Source organism: Anopheles funestus, chromosome 3RL (genome assembly GCF_943734845.2).
Source record: "Anopheles funestus chromosome 3RL, idAnoFuneDA-416_04, whole genome shotgun sequence".
NCBI classification, from domain to species: Eukaryota; Metazoa; Arthropoda; class Insecta; order Diptera; family Culicidae; genus Anopheles; species Anopheles funestus.
Window position 1 is genome coordinate 73,981,243 of NC_064599.1, and position 19,562 is coordinate 74,000,804.

Here is a 19,562-nt window from a genome sequence, read left to right on the forward strand (position 1 = left end):
TGCAAAACGTGTTAGCAGTGGCGTTTAGATATTACGTTATATGGCCACAAGTTACACTTCAAAACGCGACACGCGAGTGATTCATTTTGAGTTTCTAACCAGAGCGCCAACCCAAACAAGGTTATCAGAGTATAAAAGCAATTTGCCTCTCCTAGAGCAACCGTGTGGGATGATACTGGCATCAAGGACGAAAGCAGCTATTTCGAACCCATGCCGCTAATGGAGTTTTGGTATAGGGAAAAAAAATCGATTCGTGTGAAGTGAAGTACTGGTTTTTTATTGCTACTCAGGTACGATAAGCAAACCATTTTCCTTTACCAAACTACTCAGCAAATCTTGCAATTTGTCCACGGCTCTCCGTAGAATGGAAGGATCTGGGAAAGGAATTTCACAACCAGATTTACAACAAATGGCTATCGGTTGTACAAATCGTGGGCGCACTTAGCATGAGTTGATGATCAAATAAATCATATCCAACCACACCCGAGCGGGCCAAGAATCTACCAACCCCGGTCGACGGTGCGTTGGTGCGAAATAGGACGTACGGCGCTCTAGCACGGCTTGGATGAAGTAAACATTCAACCCTACGCAGTCGGATACGTTGCAAGCTGCAGCTGCACTCAACGCCAAACTGACGCCATAAGCCCGTATCCAGCAGCTGGAGAATGTTTATGATTGACACATGAACTTCTGGGTGTGAATCCGTGCAGGGAGTTTACGTTTTGGGAGGTAAGTTAGACGTTTGCCCTTCTTCTGCGGATTGGTTGATGCTTGACTAAGACAAGGCAATTTGAATAGGCTTAGCTTGTACGAAGATCTATGAGTGTTTTTTGTAGCGTAACATAACACTAAATAAACTATTTTTTACATCCTCAGATACCTAATGTACTAAGCGTACATATGTGTAGTAATAAATGCTCCAATTTTATTCAATTAAAAAAAATATGAATCTGACAATAAAAAAATCAAATTATGAGAGATTTTTTTTGCAAAAGTGGATAAAATTGCCCTAAGAAATTCTATAACTCAAAACCTTCCTGAATTTAACCCAAATGTATCGTCATTGTTTCGAATTTTTCCGTGTCTTGAAGCTCAGTTTCAGAACCTTATAAAGACCGGAATTACATAGGAACTGTTCATTAGAGTTCTCGACCGATAGTAAAAATATGCGTCTTGTAGATCTTTATCTTAAGGGTCGGTTAAACTAAAGACTGTTTATTGGGAAATAGTTTTGCAGCTATTGTTTTATCAATATAGATCAACTTTTCTTAACAGTTAACAACGGTAGCCAATTGAAGACATCCTACATATATTCAATTTAAGTGAATATCATTGGAATCACCGACTGTCGCAGCCTCCCCCAAGGCTGGAATTGTCGTCGCCGACCAACAAGAAATCGGGTTCAAACCCGACTCGTAGTCATTCGCTGATCACGGAAGAATAAGCATTGGTGAAGATGAAAATTTTCCCAACAAAATAGTAGATTTTGAGCCAAATAATAAAGTGAATTTAAGAGAAAGTATATTCACGTTGGAGTTCAAACTTGTTGAAATCTTATCCGTAACAGTCTATTTGAGGGTAGAAAATAACGAAATGACGATTCAACTACCTTGTAGTCCAGGATTGATAAGCAATTACTTTTAAGATATCCTTATTCGTTCAAAGCAAAACATCGCTGTCAATCCTTTTTCCTTGCGGATTCTGGTTTCAATTCTTTGAAAATATATTTCCAGAGCTATTAGAGTCACTGTGGAATTTATACTTCTAGCAATAAAACATGGAAACCCATCTTAATTAAAGTAGACATCGTGATCTCTATTTCTGAGACGGTTTATGGCTTATCACCTAGGAGCAACAGATGTACTAAAACTGAGAAATGAGAGACTAAGGACTAATGAAGGTGGAGCAGTAATTGTTAGGAAAAATTTTCCGTTATTAAGAACCATTTCTATCTTCCAATAAACTTCTTTGTTCTTACTGATTATGTTTCTTGAAGCCCTACACTAAGAGCAATTGTAAAAAACTATTTGAAAACGTTTCCTTTCTTTATTACCAATATCTTCCTACTTCAAACCTTTCAAGTCCAGCAAGAGGTGCATAATCGTATGCTTTCACTAAAGCGCTGCACTTACGTGTATCGTTGTTCTATGTTTATCAATCAGATATGTCAATATAACGGTATTGGCACACTTTGCTACCTACGCGCAACACAGCATGGTGCATTGGAATGTGTACCGTGGTACACGGGTACGTGGTATGCGATTGTCAGTAGAAATGTGGTATTTTTTTATTACAAACAAACAGGCGCACTCTTCTATATCTTTGGATTAAGAGAAACAAAAACAGCACACACAAAGTCCAGTAGTTTGCGTGCGTTGCAGTTGATACGTGATTTCAACGGGCAATGAGGCGCGTGCATCTCGTGTCGGTTTGCCGTAAAACTGTAGCACACAATGTTACGATAAGCCACTTTAGCGTTTGGTTGCCCGGTACTACTAATAGCCATGTTTGGGTACAGTTGCAATCTTGGTGGCTGATAGGAAACATTTTGCCTCGTGCAACGACAACCGTCTCCCCGGTTGGCCCGTGTGCGATGCTTGACCACCGGAAGCGTGTCCCAACCTCGTACGGGCGGGTTATGGCTTCCGTGGTATCGTACCTTTTTTTTCTTTTCTTTTCGTAGCAACCTGAACACGTGGCCCCTAGCTTCCAAACAAACACCGCACGACCATTGGCGGTAGGATCAACCCGCTAGAAAGTATCGCAAATATGGCACAATGGTAGGTAGGTAGGTTAGTGACGGGTTAGACCACAACCACAGGCTATCGGAAAGAATGCATGGTCGCTCCCTTTTCGCGTAAAGCCACTTGTCCGCTAGCTCAGCCTCCCAGTACGGCACCTAACGAACCGATACGATCCGTACAGGTCCGGCGACTGTGCCACCATACCACGGCCAATCCTCTTCAGAAATGACGGGTCACAAAAATGCCCTGCAAGGCTTTTAGATCGTTTCTAATGTTAATAAAATAATAGCACCGCATTAACATTCCTGCCCGAGACACAATATGAGACTGCACCGAACCTGCCTCCTGACGAATCGATCGCAGCTGAGGGTTCGCATATCACGAAGAAAAATGGAATGGCAAAGAGAAAAAATCCGAAAACTAGTACAGTAAAAATACTCCCACTAAAATCTTGCTTTTGCAGAAAGTAGCAGCATGAAATGGCCCATTCTTTGTGGCCTTTTGCATGAGAGAGGGATTTATTTGGTAAAATCTTTATCCACCACGCGCCCTCTTTTCTACCCGGGGCCGGTCTCGAGCGGCCGTGAAAGTATTTAGATTAGAAAATCGACGGGACAACCCGTCACAGGATGCGGGCTGATGCAGCATAAAACTATGCACAAGAGCAGCAAGTCCCGACCGAGAACCTTGCGGGTATGGCAGGTTTCATTGCTTTTACGTTCGTTCTCCTTCCCTCGGTGCCGCCGTACACTGATCCGTTCCGCTAGGGACAGCCGTCACGAAACGAAATCCCATCCCAAAACCTGTACGAGGCAAGATGCTCCAGTATACGCTGCTGAATCAGCATTATCGCAAAAACGGAAACCTTCCATCGCAAAACAATAACTTGAACTTGGTACTCGGTACGGGATAACCGGAACGGTTGGTATGAATGCTGCCACAACGTGCTAAAGGTGTCTACCATCCCAGACACCCCCATGAAGAAGTTTTTCTTTCTTCTTCCGTCAACCACGGTAAAGCAGTGTATGAAAACAGGGCAAAGCATAAAACAATCACTGGCCATAAATTTTAATCTTTTGCCAATAATCTCCATACAGAAGTGGCTGTTCCCGATGCCAGTGCGCGGTAGAACTATTTGTGCGCGAGTTTTTGCAGAAAACCCATTCTTGGGGATTCAATTTTGACTATGAAAACGATTCCGCTTCGGGGGTGTTTTTTTTTGCGTTCGTGTGGATGTGGGATGTGGTTTTATGCAAAATTAAAATGGAATCCAGATTTTTTTTTTTGCAATGGACGCTATCTTGTCCAGATTATCACCTTTCGGTGGATGAAAAAATCATATCAGTTGATAAGAGATTTAGTATTAAGGTATAGTCAATGTGATCAGCATTTATTCTTTATATTGCTAATGTATCTTGCATAGGCACGGAGTGGACCGATGGTGGTATGGAATGTCGTTCGAACTAGCACACCGCAGCTCGTGGATAGAATCTTATTGGAACTGGCCTCAGTGAAGGTTGCAAGTATCGAAATATGAGATAAAAACATGCTTAATAAGCCATATATGGAAGAGTAGGAATGCGAGAGCGAGACAGTAAGGAGGGGAGTTAGGGAGTTCACTTTGCTCGTCTGATCCTCACGGCGAATAGCTAATCAATAACTGATCACTCGCGTTCTACTGCGTGTCTTTATGATTGTCATTAGGACGTTAGCACAGGCTGTTTATAAACTTTATGCGAAATTATTTTAAAACTTGTAATTATATGGCTGATATGAAATTATAATAGAAGATCTTATTTAAATCAAGAAAGAAAGCAAAGAAACAAATCAATAATTCGGATTAGTACACTTCAGTAAAATAAAATAGGAAAATAATAAATATTTCTACTTTATGATGCATTTTACCAAATAACACCCACCAAGATTTAGAATTCTAATACTAGTCCACAGTCCCTCTCGACGAGTTCTAGGGAAAACAGAACGTTCATAACACCAAAAACCACTTTCGGTTTAAATTCACATACATCACACAGTCAGACTTAAAGGTCGCCCGCAAACTCGTACAGGCACCAGCTGGAGTAATCGCTTTTGCGGTTTTCATCCCTTTTGTTGTGGTTTCTTTAAGCAGCAAATCTTTCCCATTGGCATGCGATCGATCCGCAAAACGTACAACTAGCGTCTTTCAAAACCGCACGAATCTCGTAAACCTTGCTGCTGATGTTGCGGCTGCAAAATAGGTCCCTATCCTTTCGCCAACGAAAATGGCATTCTCCAAAAAAGCATGTCCGGAAAAGCCAACCCCGAATCGGAACCCGCTTTGGACGGTGTCTGTACACTCAAGTACCTTCGTTCAAATGGTACGGTACCGTCTCGGTTCTCGGTCGACAAACCAAACCCACCATGCCAGACTCGGTATCTGACCAGCTCGAGGGCTTTGTCATTACAACCATTTTGCGTTATCAAGACGATAACTTCACGTTCACCGAACGGTACATCGGGCAAAGCGGGCGCCCCCCCCGGTACGAAAGCCGACGGATGACGATACCCCGGTGTACCTCGTGCCCAACATTTAGGCCATCGTGTACAATTGCCGGAAGCAAAAACTGGCAAAACGGCTAAACATGGGATTCCGTCCGTTATCAAAATGGCGAAATCAACACATTGGCAGGAGCTCAGGAAGCTAAACGTCTCCGGTGCGGCATTCGGAAGGCCGATCTACCGGCTACCCTAGTGGGTTTGAAGGTGCAGAAGACTACAGCACCGCCACCATTGTGTGTGGCGGTGGTTTTACATGGCAGAAATTCACGCCCACGACCATATACCCTCGGGGAAGAAAATTGGCGATAGCGAGTGAGCGATATCTCGACGTGCCTTTGGTAAATTGCACCTTGGGAAAGGAGTTGTGGTAGACGCAAGTATGACCCATTGTGCATGGTATGCTGCGTCGCGGAAATACAATAATGCGTAGTGAGTGAATGCTTTTCAACGTGGTCTTAAATAAGCGTTTGAGGGTTATCGTTCTAGGGAAGGGATTGCTTTAAACGGGAGTAGATTTTTAACTGAAGGACCATTATTTTATGCCACCGATGAAGATATGGTAGATAGAGAAAATTCTATGCGATAAGAATATATCCATACGTTTTTAGTGACTTAAAGTGTTATAAGAAAGTAAAATATATTAGCAACTTCTTCTTTTGATTTTGATACTAAAGATTCTTGGTCTTAGTCTACAATATTCTTAAAATCAAGTCTTTTATGTTGCAAAACGAGATTTTTATGGGACTCGATATACCTATATAGTAAATAAAAGACATAAAAAGAAATGAAGGTAAGCATGCATCAATTTTAAATCCTGTTTTCACGACAACTTTCTTATCAGACACAAATGACAATCGTGCAGGATTAAGCGTATGATCGATGGGACAAGATTTAATGAATACATACAACAATTCGAGTAATCAATCGCATAATTAAGTGATAATACTTTATCAAACCGCAAGCACAAACATGGTCATTGGAACATTGGAATTGAAAGTGGCAGCGCTTGTCTGTAAAGAAAGAAATCAAACACCAAACCATTGAGCTCCGGCATTAATCAAAGTAAAACTACACCAACTAATTACTGGCAGGAAACGATAGCCAAAAGAATCCCGTAAATCTAGTCTTAAGTACCAACATTCCGGTTTAATGGCAATGAAATTGTGTCTACCGATGTTGGCAAAACTTCCATTTACGCTTTACGTTTCGCAGTAGATAAAAGTATTCAATTCTACAATGCAGGGCTCTTTAAATTTCTTTATAAAGGTACAATCGAAAAATATTAATTTTAAGGTTACTGTCAAAGTGGTTTTCAATTGTGGAATAAAAAAACGAAGAATGATTCAAGAATTTTTAAATTGTAAAAGATAAACATGGTTTCAAAATTACGCAATTGATGAAATTTGAAAATATTTATTGAAAGGTCGAATTTTTAATTTGTTCTATTCCAAATTGAACAAATTCAACGAAGGTAAAAATGTGTAATTTAAAAAATTAAAGAGAAATAAAAAATATAACTTATATTATAACTAAATTGTTCAGATTATAATTTTAATTATAAATACGAATAAATAAATAATCAATAGTTTTTTTTGTATAAAGCATTCTGCGATCGTTGTAATAGTAATCAAAAGTAACTCAAGTCGATTAAATTGGACAAATATGGCTATTTGTGTGCATATTGTCATTAATTTTTTTACCAATTAAACCAGCAGAAAAATAAATCGGAAACTTACTCAGTGAACATAACGATAACAATAATGTGTTCAACAAAATTTTTACCTTTCGTGTACAATGTATAAAAATTTCCTCACCTACCTTTGTCAACCCCTGCAATAGTGGAAACCGACAAGACTAATCAATCCTTCCAATGTCTGAAAGAGTGATAAGATTCTTTGTCTTGATATTTGAATCCGAGCTACCGAAGATCGCATTAAAGAACATTTTATGTACACAAACTTTACTCTTAAAACTGGCTACAAAATAGGAAAATAAGAGTGAATACTTTATCTTCACATACAACAAATGTTTTGTCAAATCGCAGTAGATTGTTTAATATAAATATTTATACCGAAATCTTGTAGCAATATTTATGTCGGCAAAATATGAAAACCTCAGGTTGAAGCTACACAGCACTACCTGAACATAAGCCAAAGAATAAAATCAAAGCCATAATTAAAACTGTACCAGCAACTGTAGCAGCTTGATATTTCCATATTTTCACTATCACCTCGCGCAGATTGTATGGTGCAAAACGGTGAAGAAATGCAACAAAAAAACTCCCACCTGTAAGATATTCTTCCGTCCGTCTGTTTTCGTGGCGCCAGAGTCTGTCCGCACTAGCACTATGATTATGAGCGGTGGTAATATTAGGCCAGCATACCACACACCATTACCTTGGTCAACAGCTTCATACAAAACTGACGGTACAACATTACGGTTACATGACTTGGTGTGGTATCTTCAGGGTCTCACAGAAAAAAAAGGCAGAAACCTACGCTTTCTTCCATGATTTCACGGAACATAGACTCTCATTTACATATTTTTAATTACATCAGCCGCTATCGCTTTCAGTTTCTATCTCGGGATTATTTTTTTTTGTTGTTGTTCTGCTTAACTTTCTACCTGGATGAATCCGTGAAACCGCTGTGTTGTAAAGTACCGCTTGGTGCCTTTGATACTAATCCAGCATATCTCTACAACCGCAGCAGACTGAATGCCGGAGTTCTAATCTTGTGCCACCGTTTGTTGATGGGTGTTTTTAATTTTTTTTCTTAATATTTCTGCTCCTCCCACGTGCGTTAGTGTCTGCAGATTCTTTCATCTTAATTATATTTGACGGTTGAAAACATTCCCGCTTTCGCATTGCTTATCTTATCCGGCAGCACTGCGGACGAACAAATTATACTTCTAAACGCAAAAAAAATGGCGATGGATGAAAAGCCATTACAGTCAGCTTGCCATTACAGGGTATCAGCGTATAGCACTCTGTACACCATAAAGGAGAGTAATGTTTGCGTTTGATGTAGATATCTTTCCACTACCGAAATCTGTCTATACATAACGTGCTGATGGTTCCACGACTGGAAATATTTTTTTCTTATATGTTGTAACTCAGTTAATATCTTTAGTGAAAATTGCACTGGAGTTCTTACAGAGGTTTCAGTTTTTACAGTCTGGAGATTTTACAGGGATTGAAAATTCTGTTCAAGTTGAAGTGGAATTTGTTAAGGTTAATATGGAGTCCTTGGAAATTTTCTGAATCTTGGTGAAAATGAAATCGATCAAGCTATTCCTACTGGGACATCCACTATGTTCGATTTCACCTCACAAAAGGTTCACAAAGATGACAAGATGTCACATCTACCGTAACACATTCTAGTTAAACTTGAAAATAACCCACCAAAAATGGCATTAAATTTAAAAAAAAAAACTGAACTTAAAACCCCTGCAAAAGGATGCGAAAAAAGAGATGAGCTTCATTCTAATCAAACCATTCTCCCGTCGAGGAGGTAAGTTGTAAGATTTGTGTTTGCCTCTATTACCTGAAAATATTTTTATTTATCTTCTATTTGGTGTAATGTACACCAACAACAAAAACCTTGTAATGTTTCACCGCAAAGACAGCAAACATTATTTGTACATCAAATGATGTTTGGTTAATCGTGATTTCTTGCTTCATCATCCCATGAACCGAAAATCCAGGAACTGACGAAAAGGGTTCACACGCGTCCAGCATTTTGCAGGATATCAATCAAGTCCGACATTGCTGCAGGGTTCATCGAAAGGGCAGCAATGCCTGCCGTTGAGCCTAAATAAACTGTTTCGTTCGCTTACTGTTGATTTTAATTTGCAACCGATGCGGTTAAGGTCCAGGTGATTGATCACCGACAGTAGGGATGAACGTTTTTCGGAGGGTTTGAACCAATTTTCCCAAGTTTGTTCTCTTTTCTGTTGATGAAATTCGCTCACACACACACACACACCAAAGTTGCCATTTTTTACTCCGTTTACTCTGGTCGAATCGAACTCGCATATACACTTTGTTCCACATTCTTCTACAAATGGACGCGAAATATCGCAATTAATGTAATCCCCTCAAGCTACCCATTTTCTGCCATCTTGACATCTGTCAAAACATTTGCCCTGGTACGAGGGCGCGCGCGCGCTACTTTGCCGGGTTTTAGTATGGAACGGTCCTTGCGTTCGAAACCACATCAGCGTATGTGCTGTGGGAAAAAAATCCCCGACTGCATTAATCCATCGAGCTGGCATATCGAATCCGAACGTTGTTGTGGAATTTTGCACACCCAAAACCACCATACCAGCGGGGGAAAACGGGAACACCATCCGTTCAGAATTGCATCGCTACCACGCGCTGCTTTAGCGAATTTGGTTCGCACAAAATTCGAAACCGTGCCACCATGGTCCACCGTAGAACGGAGAAACGTAAATATGGAATCGCCATCAATCATATTTAACCTCCTTTACTCTGTGTCTTGCTTGTGTGTTGCTCAAAATCTCCACACAAGCTTTCTTCGAATGCGCTTCAGATTATTTAATTAACTCATAATTCAACCTACACACATCCTTTTCCCCGTTCTTGCCGGTATGAATCTCTCAGTTACAGTACTGCCACAGACTGTGAACCACGGATGCATGGACGATGCGCAATAGTTTTCGGGATTAACACCTCACGGCGAGAACCGTGCTCGCGAGCGTCATATAGTGCCCATCTCCAGGAACACCTCCACACGCGGCGAACGCATCGCAACCAGACGTCTAACGACCGTTAGCATTTGCGTGCGTTGGGTGGGAGAGATGTTTGTGTGGGCGAGATGAAGCGACCAACATCATTATTATTGTGCTGCTTCGAATGCGTTACAAGAGCACCGTAATTGAATAAATCTCGCGACATAAGAGTGAAGACCCCGGGGGGAAAAGCGGACCCAGTGTAGCTTACCATCCCCTTCGGGCTAATTCAATTGACGTTCAGCGGCCCACAAATCTAGACCCGTTTGCCTTAACAGATATCCGAATCCAATGATGCTGATTGGTTTGATTAGTCACTGAAAATGGACTGGCGCACCGAACGGGACAAGAGACCAAAAACCATTAGACGGGTAAAGGACGATGCGTCTCTATGGTTCACGATTAATTCGACAGTCGTGCTGCCACAAGGAAGGGAAACCAGAACCTTAATTGTGTTGTGGTGGTGTTGAATGTATTGACCCTTCCTGGTCAAGCTAATGGTTTGATACGTTTTCTTGGCGCGTGTATGGTGTGAAAGTAAATCTTCACAATAAGACACAGCTGTACCACATGGAAGTAGCAGCTGTGGTTAAAAATTAAATTAAATCCATTCTTGATGATAGTTTGCAATGTTTGCTGACATAGATTAATGAAAACTTCAGCTACTGATATACACTGTTCAACAGGTGGAGTAGGGTTTTAATAAACCTATTTATTCTGAAAGTAATTCCTATCCTGACATATGAAAGCCTCATCTGTCTCATGCTGTATTTTACTCAGAAAACTTTTTTCTAATTCGCTACAATGATAGATTTTTTTAAATTAAATTTTGACAGAATTATACCTCTTTGAAAGTTCCCCCCTAACATATCTTAACAAGTCAACTAAGTCGGCAACAAAGACGAAGTCTAGCAGTTTCACAATGAATTCTCCATTGTGCAAGGGATTATATTAACCAGGCTCTTCTGGGCTGATGACGATGGATTAACTTATAAGAGCAATTTAAATATAAACATGTTTCAAAAATTATTCTTCTGTATGCGAAAAAAATCACAGTAAGTTTTTAGATTGTGAAGTAGATACTACTTTAAAAGGATATACAACAGAAAAAAGCGCAAGTTAAGAGCAATAGCAGAATAATATTTATTTTCCATTAAAAATTCTGCATATATTCATGTCATGTACAAATTAATTTAAACCACTATGTAGTCGCGAGGCACAGCAAAAATAATTCATAATTGAGTTGCACTGCATGTACAGCTGAAGCTGGTTAATATTATTCAATATACGTCCCTTTTTGAAATATTTTTACAAACAGAAAAAATGCATAAAAGGCAATGCGTGTGAGTTCAGTTACGAGGTTTTGATTGAATTTGTAACTCTGTTGATGTAAGCCTAGGGAGTTTATCAGCTTTCAGCAACTGCCACGGTAATATTGTAAATTTTCCTATTTTTTTTTTCTACTTCCATACCATGCACTGATGGTATGATGCAACGAACAATGATGAAGATTTTTTTATTTGCCAACTGAAGCCCTAAAGCAATTTTCAATACAATTTTATAAAAAAAGAAATCGTTTTGCATCCGCTGTTGCCAATTTTGTACCTTCATTTGATGCCATGTAAATATAATAACGTTATCAGAACACTTGATGTAAACCTTTTTGAACTTATTGTGAAATCTAAATAAATGTAATAAAATATTTCCTTCATTTTATTATTTCACATTCAAAGCACAAACGATTCTGAGTTCATCAAACCAGACACTGGAGACGACAACGAGATACAGTAATACGAAAATGTAGCAATGTTACAGTTAAAAGAGTTTATTATTTTTTCCACGAATCTGGGCGAGAAAGCAAATTTAAAAGCATGGTTGGAGAAAATTTTCAAAATCAACAAACGAAGAAAGAAAAAAAAACAAAAAAAAGGGGATAACCAAACCGTTGACAAAACAGACAGATAAATTGCAACAAGCGAACCATAAACTAGATCAAACCATAACCGAACGAAATACCAAACAATGTAAAAGCACAAAGCAAATCACAAAGACGCGCCATTCGATTCATTCTTGGATTGATATGAACTGTAAAAGGGAGGAAAGCTAGAAAAAAATACACCATAACAAGCAGAATGAGTTGTACTGACAAAACCATCCCAATGTGCCGAGATGTAGTATAACGTTCTGGTTGCGATTACGGTTATAGCAACAACAAGAACAAAAATCATCACGGACCACAGAACAAACGCAAAATGAAAAGTCAGTGAAGCATCCGTCCAGTAATGGCATGATAGGCGTTTGGTGCATTTTGTGTAAAGCACAAAACTGGCATCCGAGTATCGAACGGATGAAATAAAGCAATTTTTTTTCAAACTAGCTCTTTAGTTTACTTTTTACAAGTAATAAATTTATTCAGCGAAAAAAAAAACTTAATGAAAGATTATATTTTCGTGTTTGTGAGGTTGAAACATAGTTAAAGAATCAATATTAGTCTTGTTGAAAATATAATTAAACTAAGTATAAATTTAATAAATAAAATAAAATTAAATTAAAAAATAAGATAAAAATTTTAGTATTTTTTAAAATAAATTAAAACTATGCAGAAACAACAGATAAAGGTAAAAACATAACTTAGTAAATAGAGCAAAAAAAGAAGCTTTTTAGCATAACCCCTTGGTATGTTATTAATAATCTATTAAATTTATCGTCTTTTAGATTAGACATGGAAACAAATGTGCTCTTTTTCTGTTCATTTTAATTATCTTCTCTAAAACAACGAAATTTTATGTATTTCATATTACTTTTGTTTACACCGTTCCTCAAAATCCTTCCATCAACCAAAAACCAATTTTTCACCCCCTTCATTGTTTGTATCGTTATTTTCACATTCCGCCTGATTACGCGTTTAATAATCCAATAACGAATGGTAATTATTTTTTCATGACCCCGGCTCATGGTGACACAATAATGGACAATTGGTAGGTACTCATACTTCAGCACACCAAGCGCTGAACCATCGAGGCAAGGGAAAAATCGAATCGGCGCACTGATTACCATCGGCGGGACACAATCTCATGCTCATTCTGATCGTTACGGACGAAACAATCACAATCACCGAGACCCGAAGCCAAGCAGAGTACCAGCGTTATAAACAAATAATCAATGTTCCCCAAATGCCAAGGGCAAAACCTTAACACCATTGCAGTAATCTCCCATACAAAAGCAACTCGGGAGCTCTTGGGGATGCAAGCAAAGCAAAACGTGGGACGCGTGTGTGGCGAATGTCCCGAAACACAACCCGGAATGTTACTCCACTCTCTGGGGATGCGGAAGGATATTCTGGGCAGACGCATTAGTGCGCTTGCTCCAACGTTCCGACCGAACTTCCGAGTTCTTGTCATTCTTCGCTCCCTGACCGGTGTTTGCCGATTAGATTCCTTTTTCCAAATGGGGGCCGTTGGGCATAAATTATGTTGGTTTTCCCTCGATTACATTCGGTGCCGTCCGGAGTTTTACTGTGCCGAATGTAATGGGGTTCCTCCATTACACCCAGACCCAGAGTGAGCACACTCTCACTTTCGGCTTTTTTTGGGGGAGGGATGGAGTTTTTGGTAGGAAATATTGGAGCAATGGCAGCGTCCTGGAACTGGAACTTTTAGTGGTAAGTGAGGAAACGTATATTAGATTCGCTCGTTGTTTCTTTACTTTGGGACACATTCCAATGCAAATATGGTTTCCATATTTGCCCCTAAGTGGAAGATGAATATATTCGATTTAAATAAGGATTTCAATAGCACTTTAGGAATGTGTTCTTCAAGGTTTTTTTCGTTTCAGTAGTGTTCCACAAAAGTTCTTCAAGTATCAAGTAGAATGGTTTTACAACTTTAGACTTCCAGAAGTAGTTGTAACGAGTCTCGAAATAGGACACGACTATCCATGTACGCCTCCCTATCCATTATTGACGTGTGTTTTCCAACTTCAAGACCAATCAAACCACCTTTGGCTTCCTTGCAACGAATACATTTCCTCCCTTCCTAACATCAAAAAAGGGGTTGATTTCATCGAAAATTTATGATCAACGGACCAGTAATTCAATAATATACACTCGAGCAAAACCGGAAAGACGCAGTTCCAACAAATGCGGCAGCAGTCCATACATGATGGAGGTGTGCGAATGAGTAGAGCACGTACGAGTGCACCGAATTCCCCACAGAATGAACATCCTCATCCCTCAATCTCTTTATAACCAGAATTGAAAACGCTGGAAGTAATAATCCCCCGGAATGAAATCCCGGAGTTTTCCCGGAAGCACTATGAAACGATTCCCGAATACATTCCGAAAGCCGACTTCTATCCTCAACCCCAGGGCAAAAGTGTGACAGTGTGGAGTGAACAAATTACAAATTTGTACCAAACCATGCCGCTGGATGGTGCTTATCGTACCCCAGATACTTCAACCGTGTCTCTCTCTCTCTGTGTGTGCTAAAATCACAGAAAATCCACCGAACGCCAAACATTATTTCAACCTGGAATAACATAACACTTACGACAGTGGTTTTTGGACGGGTTGGTTTTGGTCCGGGCGGTCGGTCAGTTACGGGCAAGTCAGATAAAACGATTAATTTATTCATGTCCAACACAACCAACTTGTAAGTTTTGGACGTGCAATAATCTGCAAAAAGGCAGCTAGGAGGTAGAGTAATGGTAAGAGAAGAGGGAAGAGTTGTTTATTTGAGAGAAACGCTTAGATGATGTTTCAATTTGATGGCGTATTGAGTGTGCGCTTAGTACACTGTCATTGATCTTTGTCTGCTATCGAATATTCATTTGCAACGTCTGCTGTTTATGAAATATGATTTAACGTTTTTCCTGAACAATGTTTTTGAACACGTGAGAAAATTTAAATTATTAGATATATTTACATAAAATGATTTTTATTGTCTAAATGGCGTGACGTGATATCTCTGAATTCGATTGGCATATGCAGATCTGTTGAGAAAGATTAAGAGATTTTTTTTTAGAAATTGTATTTATGCCATAAGTGACTGGGTTGAGAAAATTTGTTAAATTTGGTCACTAATTCATACTTGAAAAAGCTCTGCCCAGTGAGAAATGGAACTATATTTCAATATTTGTGAAGTAATATTTTGAATTTTGTTTCTCATTAGTTCAACACATTATGAATTTTCCTTTCTTTTATTTACTTTATTGAATTTTATTCATTTTTATGTTTTTAGTAAGATGAATCTATTTTTGTCATACTCTTCTTAAAATTTAAGTATTTTGTTATAGAAAATTTGAATGTGTTATTGTTTACTGTGCTTAGTTAAACCACTTCTCTAGTGTTTATGTTAGCTATTATTTATGTAACATAAGTTTTTAAAGATTCATTTTACTCTTTCTTTGCAACTTAATTTTCTCTTAATTTATATTAATTTCAATTACTTACTAGAACCTATTTATATTTTCTTTGGTTCTTCCATTTTTTGTTTAGTTATCCCATTGCACACTTTTTCAATTAAAATTATTACTATTTTGGTTCGGTAAATTTATTTTAGTATAAAATGTTTAACAAACGTTTAAATAACAATAAGTAACCATAAAACTATAAACGAACTTTAGACAAACTCGAACAAAACATTATTGCTACCGTTCATATCTGCTTCGATTATCAACAAATGTCTCGATCGATCGATTCGTTCATCCAATACCCCACCCTGATTCACCTGTTTCGCCCCAGAAAGGAACAGGCTGGTTTGGCAAATGAAAAGCGAACGTGATTTGAATATTCGCGCAGTTCGGAAACATAAATTCATGGGAGAAATCAATTCATCGGTCGCCCTGAAATGGGATGAAAATAAAACAATTTTTCGAAAATATATTCCAAAATGAATAGTAACGACCTAATCAACGGAATCAGCTGCTGTTGATCGTTACGTAGCATCACGCCTTAAGACGCGATTTTGCACCGGCCCGGGCAACGGAAATTATTCCATCGACCCGCGGGGAAAAGTTTACAAAGTCACACAAATGAGAGAAAGATCTAATTAATTAGAGCCATGGGTGAAACAATAATGCTCGCACACTGTTCGGTGTGTATTATTGATTCGGCCGCCGATACAAAGCGAACGGTGAACTAACATTTCCAACCATTCACCATCTGATTAGGGTGGTTTATGCAAACGGAAGATTGTTTCTTTGTGTGACTGGTAAAATAGGCTCGTGCTTAATTTCTCCTCCAAATGTGGTACAGGTTGAAAATGAAATTTCATATCGTACACAACAGTGGCAGTAGTGTCGGCAGGCGAAAACAAAACGTGGTTCCGCTTCGCACCTTTTTGTGCGGGAAGTGAAGCTTTTATTTCAAAACGTAAAAAAAACATACCTACCTGTTTCGGTACGAATAAAGGATCAATTTATTATTTATGTATTCAAGACCCGTTAAGGCAAAGTCCTCGTCAACATTGTCGCGCTTCAGATTCCGCACTTGAGTAGCCGCTTTTGGAGAGAAACTGAGGAATGGTTTGAGTAGCGTAAAAAGTTTTTCTTTCTCATTTATATGACAAAACTAGCAAAGGTAGCAGATATTTCCATGACGGTTTAGTTTTACGATCGATCACAAGTCATCATAAGCGATTCGATGAAGCTGGTTTTATTTATGATTGTTTTTATCTTGATTAAAATATTTCATGATTTCAATTTCCCATTTGCTGTGACTATAAATGATCTATTAATATTCAATTGGAAGGGAATAAAGAAATGCATTTGATGATATAGATTGCAAAACAAAGTAATTATCTTTTACAGTTGGTAAAAATCGTTTTCGTGAATTTTCCTTTCATTTTATTTTATTACATGATTACGGCTTTTGCCGTATTGTCAGCCACAGACGGCTGAAGTAATTACAGTAAATTCCTTTCATACTTCAAATATTTTTTTAGACATACCTTAAATTAAAGGTCAATATAAGAAAATATGTTATCAAACTCCTTCTATTATCAACATTCCAGGAACTTAAAGAGTTCTCTTTTTATTTTATAGAATACTTACTAAGCCTAATCTCGAGCTTTATTTAAACTTTAATGTGCAGGTTTAGTAGCTTTAGGTAAATCCCAAACAACAGTATACCATTCACCTTGAGTGGCTATCACGGTGCTATCAAGTAATTGTCTCCAATTGGAGAGACTATCTATCTTACTCGATCCCATTGAATTGTTGCCAATGTAACTGCCATAAATTTACGTTAATCGCTTAAGCGTTTATTGGTGGTACATCACGTTCTCTATCTATGTATTTCTTTTTTCGTCTACGTAACGTTACAGGGTCAGAACCCTGTCAGGTTCTGGGTTTACTAGAATTTTGATAACCTTGAGGTTAGATGTTCCCGATGAACTTCAGTTCGCTTGTTATCACTTTCGATATACATCCTATGATCAGATGTACAAGATTGAGCGTTCCACTCACACTATATCATGGCCTCGGGATATTCGAGTGGCATATAAAGAAGTCTCAATCCTTGGGACGCTGAATTGCACTTCAACATGTTCTATGGACAAGACGAATCTCTATCACAAGAAATCATATCACAAGAATGAATGAATTCGGTGGGAGTTAGCTCAAAATCCTATACTATGAGTTGCTTCGAAAGAGAATTAATTTGAAGCATGATTGAAATGAGAGATCTAGGATCGAGTATAATTAATTCTCTATCAATAAGACTTTACGTTGAGTTGTCACATGGCCTCATGGCTGTATGTTTGGTCTTTGGAGAAAGCCGTTTATCAAATCTAATGTGAATAGTTTCCCAGATGTAAGGAACTCCAACACAAGTTTTTCAAGCGCTAAGGAAGATTTGAAGAAGATTTAGTCATCAAAAAAAGAAGAAAAAAAACATAAGCCCTTCGTTGATTCATACGAGTTGTAAAACAATGTACGCAACCGGCCCCAAAACGTCAGGGTCACCAGCCGAAAAGGTGTAAACGAAACATAACTCTTTACGCGTTCCGATCGGTGATCCAAACCGGCGTTGCAGTTGTTGTGTCATTGTGCCGACCGACAAACCAAAAAAAAAACACACGCACCGCCTCAACATGCAGCAATCTTGCCCATCCGGCCTTCCAGCCACCACCGGATGCACCTTTCCCATTGGTCTTGGGGGTTTGCTTCGCATAAAATGATTTCATAATTGACAACTCCGTTTAACATTCTACACGAAAGCCAGCGGTAAGCCACAAGTGCCACAAAACACGCACACCCGGAACGTTGTGGGTAGGATGTGCGTGGAATGGGGAGGAGGAGAGGAGGCTCAGTATTTGGAGAAGACAACAGAAGAAGGCACTTCCGCAAAAAATGCCCGTCCCCAATTCCATGCACCTTGTATCGCCCGGTAAACGCAAACATAAACGCAACGGCCCAGGCGCTGCTTATGACCCACCCCGTACAGAGTGCGTCCGTTCGGCGATAGTATCACGAGTACGAGGTCGGTGCCATAACATCAGGTTTAAACCATCATGACGTCACCTGCCCACCTGGAGGGTGGCTCTGTGTGTTATTTTTTTGTTTGTATGTTGTGTAATTTTACATATCATCAGGTTCGGGTTCGCATGACCCTTTTTGCTTTGTCGCTGGGACACATTATGCGAAAAAATTGACCCGAAAACGGTAGCCCGATGGTGATACATTCCCATTTAGTAGCTCGACCGGGAAGGGTCGACAAACACCCGGTGACGGTGATGGGGGAAAAAGGATTTTATGCAAAAAATATTGCGCGCGGCAATAGTACGGCTCGTTGAGCATGGCACCGTATTATGATGCTGGTGCCACACGAAATTCACATTTTATTCCCGCCAACTTCCGGCTCGTCAATTATGCACCCACACTGTTCGTACGTTTTCTTTTCCTCTATCTTTCTCTTGCTGGTTTTATCTCCCCCCTTTGTACATAAACACGCAGTCTTATGTTTCATTGGAGCATGTTTTTCGAGGTGAAGGGTATTCTCATGACCCACACACACACACACAGCCAAGCAAAAAAAAATGTGGATCGATGTTGGCCCACACCTTTATCGCATACCGCTGTACACCACCGGGAGGGACATTTAATTTAAACATTAAAATTCGCATACTGCGGGTTATAAAATAACAAAATTGATAAAAGATAGTACGTTCGAAAGTGGGTTCTTAATCGTATGTAAATATATGGGCGAGTGTATGTATTAATGGTTTTGGTGATGTTGAAGTGATGATATGTATGTATTACATTTACAGCATTAATCAATTTTATTTAAAATTTCTATTTTTATTGAGTTGTTGAAATGTACAAAAAGTTCTAAATAACTTTATCAACCAGTTCACATCAAAGTATTACATAAGTACTTTAAATGAACTATAAACAATAAAAAAATGAAAAGAGATCCGAAATAAATAAACTACGAAAAACAAAAGTAAATTAACAGGAAACATACAGGAAAGTTTACGGTTACATTATACTTACAGAAACCATTTATTTGAAAGCAAGTTAAATCAATTA

General features: G+C 38.9%; 1 protein-coding gene across 1 annotated transcript in view; it reads right to left on the bottom strand.

The window, feature by feature from the left end:
- The window catches only part of LOC125766953 (protein sax-3-like), a 152,329-nt gene extending 137,067 nt beyond the window's left edge, over window positions 1–15,262 (bottom strand). Inside the window, exon 1 of the mRNA XM_049433076.1 lies at window positions 14,957–15,262. The gene's annotated coding sequence lies outside the window, so the exon portion shown is untranslated. The remainder of the gene's footprint in view (window positions 1–14,956) is intronic.
- Window positions 15,263–19,562: the final 4,300 nt, after the last annotated feature.